This window comes from Dipodomys merriami, unplaced genomic scaffold (assembly GCF_024711535.1).
Source record: "Dipodomys merriami isolate MVZ:Mamm:240054 unplaced genomic scaffold, mDipMer1.0.p SCAF_3598, whole genome shotgun sequence".
NCBI lineage: Eukaryota > Metazoa > Chordata > Mammalia > Rodentia > Heteromyidae > Dipodomys > Dipodomys merriami.
In genome coordinates, this window is record NW_027205157.1 from 5,804 (window position 1) to 17,132 (window position 11,329).

The 11,329-nt window shown below is 39.1% G+C and overlaps 1 non-coding gene across 1 annotated transcript; it reads right to left on the minus strand.

Annotated features, from left to right (window-relative positions):
- Positions 1–11,127: 11,127 nt before the first annotated feature.
- On the minus strand, positions 11,128–11,234 carry LOC138804163 (U6 spliceosomal RNA). Its single transcript, XR_011365190.1, has one exon. It is a non-coding gene; the product is annotated as a U6 spliceosomal RNA (small nuclear RNA).
- Between the last annotated feature and the right edge of the window lie 95 nt (positions 11,235–11,329).

Sequence of the window (11,329 nt, forward strand, 5' to 3'; positions counted from 1 at the left end):
GCCTTTCCATTTCCTAACAAATGGGGAAATGTCATTCTTTCTGATGGAGGCATAGAATTCCATTTTGTATATATAACACATTTTCTTGATCCATTCATCTACTGAGGGGCTTCTGGGTTGGTTCCATATCTTAGCTATGGTAAATAATGCTGCAATAAACATAGTTGTGCTGGTAGCTTTAGTGTGGTCTTGTTTTTATACATTTGGGTAAATGCCCAAAAGTGGGATTGCTGGATCATAGGGGAGATCTATGTGAAGTCTTTTGAGGAACCTCCATACTGCTTTCCAAAGTGGTTGAACAAGTTTACATTCCCACCAACAATGAAGTAAGGTTCCTTTCTGTCCACATCCCCTCCAGCATCTGTTGTTAGAGTTCTTGATTTTTGCTGTTCTAACTGGAGTGAGGTGATATCTCAATGTTGTTTTGATTTGCATTTCTTTTATGGCTAGGGATGTTGAACATTTCTTCATGTGTCTATTGGCCATCCTTGTTTCTTCTTCAGAGAAGCTTCTCTTTAAGTCTTTCACCCACTTATTTATTGGGCAGTTGTTTCTTTGAGGATTTGTTGTTGGGTGGTTTAATTTTTTGAGTTCCAAGTATATTTTAGATATGAGACCCTTGTCCATTGTATGGCTACTAAAGATCTTCTCCCAATCGGTGGGCTTTCTATTGATCTTACTAGTTATGTCATTTGCCCTGCAGAAGCTCTGCAACCTTATGCAATCCCATTTGTCCAACGTTTCTTTGATTTGTTGTGCTTCCGGGTCTCTATTCAGAAAATTTCGACCTGAGCCAAGGAGACCTAGGGTTTCTCCTATTCCATCCTGTAATGTTTTCAGAGTGTCTGCTTTGAGTTCAAGGTCTTTGATCCATTTGGAGTTGATTCTGGTGCAGGGTGATATATAAGGATCTAGATTTAGTTTTCTACAAGTAGTTAACCAATTTTGCCAGCACCATTTACTGAAGAGGCTGTCTTTCTTCCATTCTATTTTTTTTAGCTTCCTTATCGAAGATTAGATGGCTATAGGTCTGTAGGTTCATTTCTGGGTTTTCAATTCTATTCCATTGGTCCTGAGGTCTGTTCTTATGCCAATACCAAGCTGTTTTGATTAGTATGGCTTTATAGTAGAGTTTGAAATTTGGTATTGATATTCCTCCAGCAGTGTTCTTTCCGTTGAGAAGTGTTTTTGCTATTTGGGGTCTTTTATTGTTCCATATGAATTTTTGGATTGCCTCTTCTATTTCCTTGAAGAATGAGGGTGGAATTTTGATAGGTATTGCATTGAATTTGTAGATAGCCTTGGGAAGTATTGCCATTTTCACGATGTTAATCTTGCCAATCCAGGAGCATGGGAGGTTTTGCCATATTTTAAGTTCTGTGTTGATTTCCTTTTTCAAGATTTTAAAGTTTTCATCATAGAGGTCCTTCACTTCTTTAGTTAAGTTAATTCCTAGGTATTTTATTTTTTGTGGGGCTATTACAAATGGAGTTGCTTTCCTAATTTCAGCCACACTTTTCTCATTGTTGGCATACAGAAAAGCCATTGATTTTTGGGGGTTAATTTTATAACCTGCTACTTTGCCAAAGTTTTGAATCAGCTTGAGTAATTTGGGAGTGGAGTCTATGGGATTCTTTAAATACAAGATCATGTCATCTGCAAAGAGGGAGAGTTTTATTTCTTCTTTCCCTCTTTGGATCACATTTATGTCTGCATCTTGTCTTATTGCTGTAGCAAGGCATTCCAATACTAGATTGAAGAGAAGTGGAGAGAGTGGGCATCCTTGTCTTGTTCCTGAGTTAAGAGGAAATGGCTTTAGTTTTTCACCATTGAGTATAATGCTGGCTGTAGGTTTGTCATATACAGCCTTTATTGTATTGAGGAATGTTCCATGGATTCCTAATTTTTCCAAAACCTTGATCATAAAGGGGTGTTGGATCTTGTCAAATGCTTTTTCTGCGTCTATTGAGATAACCATGTGGTTCTTGTTCTTGCTCCTGTTGATGTGATGAATAATATTAATTGATTTGCGTATATTGAACCAGCTTTGCATCCCTGAAATGAATCCTGTTTGATCGTGGTGTATGATTTTTTGGATGAATTGTTGAAGTCGATTGGCCAAAATTTTGTTGAGAAGTTTTGCATCAATGTTCATCAAAGAAATGGGTCTATAGTTCTCTTTCTTTGATGAGTCCCTGCCTGGTTTTGGGATGAGGGTTATGATGGCTTCATAGAATGTGTTCGGTAGTGAGCTTTCTCTTTCAATTTCATTGAAGAGTTGGAGGAGTATTGGTGTGAGCTCTGCTTTGAAGGCCTTGTAAAATTCCGCTGTAAAACCATCTGGTCCTGGACTTTTCTTAGCTGGGAGGTCTCTTATTGCTGTTTCTATTTCAATGCTTGATATGGGCCTGTTAAGATAGTTTAACTCATCTTGGTTTAGTTTTGGCATGTCAATATTTGCTAGGAAGAGGTCCATTTCTGTCAAGTTGTCGAACTTATTAGCATAAAGTTTTGAGAAGTATTCCCTTATAATGTTCTGAATCTTGGTTGTTTCCGTGGTGATGTTTCCATTCTCATCTCTGAGTTTATTAATTTGGGTGTGTTCTCTTCTTTTTTGATAAGATTTGCTAAGGGTCTGTCAATTTTGTTAAGTTTTTCAAAGAACCAACTCTTTGTTTTGTTGATTCTTTCTATAGTTTTTTTGGATTCTAATTCATTTAATTCTGATTTAATTTTGATTATTTCTTTCCGTCTACTGGATTGGGGTTTATCTTTCTGCTCTTTTTCAAGGAGGTTTAGATGTGTCATTAAATTGCTAGTTTCAGATCTCTCCAATTTGTTGATGTAGGAGCTCAGAGCTATAAACTTGCCTCTGAGTACTGCCTTTGCTGTGTCCCAGAGGAGCTGGTAATTTGTGTGTTCATTTTTGTTGAATAGCATGAACATTTGAATTTCCTTTCTAATCTCTTCCATGACCCACTCTTGATTCAGCAGTGTGTTGTTCAGCCTCCATGTGATACCGGACTTTTTTTGGTGGCTTTTGGTGTTGAGTTCTAATTTTATTCCCTTGTGGTCAGACAGAATGCAGGGTATAACTTCAATGTTTCTGAATTTAGACAAGTTTGCTTTGTGGCCTAGAATGTGGTCTATTTTAGAAAACGTTCCATGTGCTGCTGAGAAGAACGTGTATTCTGATGCTGCTGGGTGAAATGTTCGGTAAATGTCTGTTAAGTCTAGTTGATCTATGCAGCTGTTTAGATCTGCGGTTTCTCTGTTGAGTTTTTGCCGAGTTGATCTGTCTAGTGGGGAGAGTGGTGTGTTAAAATCCCCAACAATTAATGTCTTTGGATCTATATGGGATTTGAGGGAAAGTAGTGTTTCTTTGATAAATTTGGGTGCTCCATTGTTTGGTGAATAGATGTTTAGAATTGTAATATCCTCCTGAAGGAGAGATCCTTTAATTAGTATGTAGTGACCTTCTTTATCTCTTCTCACGATTTTTAATTTGAAGTCTATTTTATCTGATATTAGGATTGCAACTCCCGCCTGTTTATGAGGGCCGTTAGCTTGGTAGATTTTGTTCCAGCCTTTAACATTGAAAATGTGTTAGTTTAACAGTTGTTTAACCAATTTTGCCAACACCATTTACAGAAAAGGCTATCTTTTTTCCACTCTATTTTTTTAGCTCCCTTTTCAAAGATTAGGTGGCTATTGGTCAGTGGATTCATTTCTGAGTCTTCAGTCCTTTTCCATTGGTCCTCAGGTTTGTTGTTGTGCCATTATCAAGCTGTTCTTATGACTGTGGCTTTTTAGTCGAGTTTGACATCTGGAACTGATATTGCTTCAGCACTGTTCTTTCTCTAAGGATTGACAAACCTACAGCCAGCATTATAGTTAATGGCAAAAAGTTAAAATCATTTCTTATAAATTCAGGAATGAGGGGCTGGGAATGTGGCTCAGTGGTAGAGCGCTTGCCTTGCATGCATGAGGCTCTGGGTTCCATGTCTCAGCACCACATAAGCAATAAGAATAAAAGCCGGAAGTGGTGCTGTGGCTCAAGTGGTAGAGCGCTAGCCTTGAGCTGAAGAGCGGCGGGACAGTGTCCAGGCCCAGAGTTCTTGCCCCACGACTGGGGCATGAAATAAATAATTAAAATAAATTCAGGAATGAGATAAGGATGTCTGCGCTGTCCACTCCTCTTCAAATTAGTATTAGAATGCTAGCTGGGGCAATAAGACAAGATACAAACTTAAAGGGGATCCAAATAGGGAAAGATGAAGTAAAACTATTCCTCTTTGCAGATGACATGATCTTGTATTTAAAGAACCTCATGGACTCCACTCCCAAGTTACTTGAGCTGATCAGAAACTTTGGCAAACTAGCAGAATATAAAATTAACCCTCGGAAATCAATGGCTTTCCTGTATTCCAATAACGATAAGAGTGAGGCTGAAAATAGGAAAGCAATACCTTTTTAATATTCGCAAAAAAATACAATAGCAAGGAGTTAACTTAAGAGGTGATGGACCTCTATGATGGAAACTTTAAAAACCTGAAAAAGAAAATGAAAGCAGAACTAAGGAAGTCGGAAACCTCCCACGCTCCTAGATTGGGAAGATTAACATCATGAAAATGGCAATACTGAAAAAGGCTATTTCCAAATTCAATGTGATACATATCAATATCCCAATCTCACTTTCAATGAAATAGAAGAAGCAATCCAAAAATTCATATGGAAGAATAAAAGACCCCGAATAGCAGAGAGGATTTTTGTGATTCTCATTTTGTATTACCACTTTCATTCTACAAAGTAATCTATGGATTTTAACTTTCTTCCCTCCCTTTGGATAAACCTCACAAAAACCCTGCCTCTAGCTCCCAAGACACCTAACTCTTAGGTCTGGACAATTGTTCCTAGATAGTGAATTACTTAGTTGTATTTTGAACGCATAAAACATGCATATAAAACTAGCACATTTTGATCTCATGAGAAAACTGCCTTTTTCCCTCTCTCAAATTCATTTCCTGATAGGCATTTTTAGAAAGAATCTATTTTCTTTTTTAGATGAAAGGCTTGTAGGAAACTATGTTTATAATCTGGCTCTTCCTCCTGTACCTCAACACCTAAAACACAAATTTCACAAAGCATTTATAAGAAACAATACAAAAACCAAAACACTGGGAAATGCTCAGATGCAGAAAGTTTTACAAAACCCAGAATATAACTCTGCTGTCTGAGGCCGGGGCTCTCTGTGTAAATTAACAAACCCCAAAAGAACAGCCAAGAGTACCAGACATGAGTGTCTCTGGCTGATACTCCATGGACAAGGAGCATGGAGGGGCATCCTGAGCCTGCAGGAGAGTGTCGGGAGGAAAGTTTCCCTGCCAGCCTGAGTACAAAAGTTGGCATCACCCCACCTGGGCCTGTATTTCTTGTCTTCTCCCCACAGCTGAGAACAATCGTCCCTTACTCCATGGAGGATACTGTACAAGCTGATCCCCAGAGCGGCTTCTGTTTTGTCTGCAGTCCTTCCTAGGTGGGTCCCCCCTCCCACCGTGTGTGTGTGCTCTCAGGGGCTGATCCTTAGGGCCCAGGCCCATGGGGCTTGTGGGTATTATATGTGGGTCAGTGGCACTGTGTCATTCACACAGCAGCTTCCCTAGTCCAACAGCAGGTACACCCTGATATTCTCCCACAGTCTCAGGTGAGGTGCCCAGAAGCACCCGTGTTGGGTAGGCTGCCACTAGGCTCCTACTTCATCAGAGGGGCCAGATGAAGTGGCTGCTGACTGAATTACTAATTATTTTATGGAGCAGTTATAAACAAATTGATACTTATTACTGTATGATATATAATGCTATATCCTTGAGTCTCTAGTCTACAAAATCATTGAACTTGATACTAGCAAGAATGTATTTTATTTTATGTGTTTATAAGCCCATAATGGCAAACTGAAATGAAAGTACAACAAAACTCTTCTCCAAAAAACACATTCTAAAATCACAGAATTTGAAAAAAATTGTATGTAAGTGCAAATGAAATTATACTAGGATAGTAAAATACACACAAAAATATTACATTCGTTACATTCAAAAGTAAAATAAGTAAGTACAGAAAGAATTCCTACTGGATAAAAAATATTACAATGTTTAACAGGTAGAAGTGATATAGGTTATATGTTTCCTTTTTATAAAACTTATTTATATCTTCCTGTTCTGTTTATCTTAGTGAAGGAAAATGTTAGAAAGCAGAAATTATATGTGGCATCTCTTACTTCCAGTACTACAAAGGAGAGTGGCACTTCCTAATGGGAGTCCTGGAATGACACCCACACCCAGCTCATGTAGACCCATCAGAGGTCCCTGTGGTGACCCTGAGGGGGTCTGGAAAACCGCACTGCTGTTGCAGCAGGTGCAGTATTTGTTGTGGTGGGCTGCATCCAACAAAGCTCCATCAGTGACCAGACCAAGCAACCCAGCCTCAGGTGCCAAAGCCAGGAGGTAAGGCAGGGCAGACCCCAAGTCCTGCCTTCCATGTGTGTGGCCTGCATTGCCAAGGCCAGACCCATTCCTGCTTTGGATACCAATGAGGGTAGAGGATGAGCCCATTGCTGCCAAAGGGAGCATCCCCGGAATGGCACCCAGAGCTGGGCCCATGTGGACCAGAAGGACAATGGAGGAGGCTATACAGCAAAGCCAAAGGGGCTTTGATCCCCCAGTGCTGCAGCTGGTGCACTGCAAGTCCATGCTCCTCTGGCACTGATGGGCATATGCAGGGATGGCACCTTACCCGAGATCACAGGGACCAGAAAATGGAGGTCCGTGGGGATGCTGAAGGGGCTCCAGGGTGCTCAGCTGCCACAGCTGTCACAAGCCCGCTGGCAGAAGGGCCAGCACACGACTCTAATCCCCATTCTGCCCTAAAGTCTGAACCAAGTTTGGGCTGCCTGGCCCCAAGGGGGTGAATTGTCCACCAAGCCTTCCTTCTCTTGTGGACTGTGCAGTGTACAAGCATGGTGTTCTCCACCCCACACCCATGGGGGCAGGCAGTGACCCCACAACAGAGTCTCACTGGGATGGCACTTGCACCCAGGACCACCGAAGACCAGTACCAGCACACCTGGCAGAGGAGAGGGCAGCAGTGGACTCAACTCCAGCCCCATGGCTGCCAGATCCTGGGTGAAATGGAACAAGTGAGAATGGGAAGGGAGGTGGGCAGGGTGGGCAATGCTCATCTGGCAATGGTAGGGACCATGCACACACACATCCCTTCACTGCACATCCACCACAAGGGAGGGGCCCCACTTCTCAACGGGTGACCTGAAGAGGCCCCACACCCACAAGGACTACATAAATGGAAGTTCACGTGGTGATATTGAAAGGGCTCCAGGGTACAGCCTTGCTCCTGCACTGATCAACTGGCACAAAAAAAAAAAAAAAAGGAAAAATGACCACTACACCTTTTCATCAATGATAACCTATTATACTTTCAAAACAGTTTTACTTTCCTCTTGTCCTATATTTTTGCATGGGGCCCTCTGAATTAACCAGAAATCTCCAGGATTTCTTCATGCACAGTAATACAAATAAATATAGCTTCTATTCTTTTTTGAATTAAGGAAGGTTGCATTTAGTTCTTTCCCATGTTTGATTCATGAAAAAGAAATCCTGAAGTGTATCTGTAAAACACAAAACTCAAGCTACCCAGAGAGAAATAATCACATGATTAGTGGTTCAAATGATATTTCATCTTTGCATTTCTTTAGAAAACTGCATACTTGGGGCTGGGAAGGTGGCTCAGTGGTAGAGCGCTTGCCTTGCATGCATGAGGCTCTGGGTTTGATTCCTCAGCACCACATAAGCAAAAAGAAAAAAGCCAGAAGTGGTGCTGTGGCTCAAGTGGTAGTGTGCTAGCCTTGAGCTGAAGAACTGAGGGACAGCGCCCAGTCCCAGAGTTCAGGCTCCACAACCGGACCACCCCCCAAAAAGAAAGAAAGAAAGAAAGAAAGAAAACTGCATACTACTTTCTACAATGAGAATATTAACCTGTATTTTGACCAAGAGAGTACAAAATTTCCTTTCCTCCACACTCTCACAACATTATTACCTTCTGAGTATTTCCAAGGGCAGGTTTTTCCTATGTGCAGTACCCCAGACTGGCCTTAGAATCAAATCCTCTTACTCCAACCCCCTAAATGCTTGGAATTACAAGCCTTTACCACCACACCTGACTCCTTTGATTTCGTTGATAAGAGTTATAATAGTTATGAAGTAGTATCATAGTAATTTTGAGTTGCATTTCTCTAATGACTTCTGTTCAGAAAGCATTAAGCCAGCATAGAAGTGGTATTAAACACAAATTTGTAAACCCACTGGTGATTTTCAGGGCTTTTTGGAAAGCAGGTCTATTCAGAACTTTCATCCATATTAAATCAAGTTTCTTGTTAATCTCATCTTTAATATCTCTATACAAAATGAATACTTAATTCAATATAGTAGAAAGGAAAAATTAAGCAACTCCTAACATTTTTCACTTTTCAATAAAATGATATTGCTTAAATCAATTTCTGTTTATGCTTGAGACTATACTACTTAATTTGGTTAGACCTTTTACAAAGCTTTATATACTTTATTTATTTTATGTTGATTGCTCTTTCCAAATCCTGCATGTCTAATTTTGGTTTCTTTCAGTCTCATGTAGTTCAGATTTCAAACCGAAGAATAAATGGAAGGAAACAAACAAACAAAAAAAAAGAGTTCCTCTCATCTGATGATGCCTCTACAAGAATGAGGAAAGAGTTCATCCTGCTAAGGATCTATGATAGAATTTCAAAAAGAGAATTCATTCTTCTAGGTTTTCCCTATCTTTGTGATGTACCTTAAATTATATAAAACAAAATACACTGCTCAGATACTCTTACGTTTTATCAGTTTTGTACATTTTCATATGGACTTCACATCTGTCTACAACATTCCTTCTTTATAAATGTCCCTGATATTTTTACACTATCAAGACATAAGATAACCAGTTTGATTTACAGCATGAGAGTTATCCTCCTGGCTTCCTTGGAAGCAGAGCATGGTCAATAGATAACATTACTTCTGGTTGCTCACTTCATGTAATGGTTTCTGTAATACATTTTATTTAGTATTTAAAAAACTGTTGGCTAAACTCAAAAGCTCATTCATAGAAGTTTATGTTAAGTTTTTCACAAGTTTTAATTCTCTTAATTCTTAAGATAACATTTGCTATAATACTAATATTATTACCATTTAAGTGTTGGGAAAAATTGTAATTAAAGGCACTAAATGCATGGCCCAAATACACACAGTGAGGAAAAAAATGAGTCAAAGTTTCCAAAAGTCTTTCAGCAATTCAGAAAAGGTAGGTAAAATCTCACCATTCTCTTACACTCTAAATTCAATATTAATATTGCTCAAGAAGTAATAGCATAGCAATTATTGCCGATGATGATTGTTTTCTGTCACAATTTGTCTTCAACACAGACTGTGTTGGTAACATTGCGTTATCATGCACAGAATTGAGCTTATACATTGAGTTTCAAAGACAGCCAAATTTCTTCTGTACTACAGTTCCATTTTTCTTTTTAAAAAGTACCAAAACTTTTAAATATCATCACTTTCTGTCTTTTAAGAATCCAAAAGAGAAATAAATTCACATTTAATTTAATAAATTCACCTTTACTTTTAAAGCAAAGTGCTTTAAAAGTAGGAGATGATAAAAACAGGCCCCCATGAAGTAAATTTTCTTCTACTTTTAAAATTATTCTGAAAACCTTGTGCTGCTTGGTCACACCCGTAATCTTGTTTACTTGAGATATCTACTCAGGAGGCTGAGATCTGTGGATAACAGTTGGAAGCCAATCAGGGCAAAATTATTTTTGAGATTATTTTTCAAAAAAATTTAATGAACTAGCAAAGAGCCAGGAGTGCAGATGTCGCTCACCAATCTAGAGAGGAAAGGCCTAGCAAGACCTTAAAGCCCTGAGTTCAAATTCTGAGCACTCCAACACACTTGTGTACCCGTGTGCACACACACACACACATTTATTCAAAATACCCTCGTGTCAGTGTTTTGCATTAATTTATTTGTTAACAAGATTATATGGATAAAATAAGGGAAATAAACTCTTCAATCTCAGAACATTTTTATACATTTTTTATTTTAAAAATACTGCACATGAGCAAGGTAATGAGTACATTTCCTAACAAGCATTGTTACCTCCTCCTTTATTTTTCCCCACCATCCCTTCTCTCCCACCTCCACAAGTACACTCCACTCCTCCTCTCTCCTTCCCCTACCTAAATTGTAAAATTCATTTTTCATCATACGTCTTGTGCATCTCATTGTTACAATGGGTCAAGTCATATCCCTATTTAAGCATTTTGTTGTTTTCTTCTTCTCCCCAAATTAGAGAAACGTATATACAAGATGTAGGCGCACCAACTTCAAATCCAGTGAAAAAAGGGGTTATAGCGTGGTTGAGGAACATATAAAGGAACAAAAAAAATCACATCGTACAGTATAAGTATGTTAGAAATAATAGCAAGATAGAATCACTTGTGTACCTATCTTGGTGTTCGTTTAGCTTAACATCATCTTATCTGGTCAAATGCACATAGCTTAAGACATTTTCTGATAATCCCGGACATATATTAGCTATTGAAAATAAGAGAAACCATGGGACCTATATTTCTTTGGAGTTGGCTTACTTCACTTAAAAATTTTTTTCCAAATCTTTCCATTTCCTAACAAATTGGGCAATGTCATTCTTTCTGATGGAGGCAGAGCATGCAATTGTATATATTTACCAGGTTTTCTTGATCCATTCATCTACTGAGGGGCATCTGGGTTGGTTCCATATCTTAGCTATGGTAAATAATGCTGCAATAAACATAGTTGTGCTGGTAGTTTTAGTATGGACTTGTTTGTGATCCTTTGGGTAAATGAACAAAAGTGGGATTGCTGGGTCATAGGGGAGCTTTATGTGGAGTCGTTTGAGGAAACTCCATACTGCTTTCCAAAGTGGTTGAAGACTTTTACACTCCCACCAAGAATGCAGTAGGGTTCCCTGGTGGCCCCATCCCCTCCAGCATTTGTTGTTGTAAAAACATGGATTGCTTCACTAATTTTCAAGTCATCCTTGAGCAGGGGCCATGCTAATCTTCTCTGTATCATTCTGATGTTAGTGTATAGGCTGCCGGATTAAGCACAGAACATTTTTTATATAGAAGGTGTAATTTATTTTCTTAGTCAATTCCACAAAAAAGTAAGTTCAAAAGAATTGTCATGAAATTTTAGAATCATG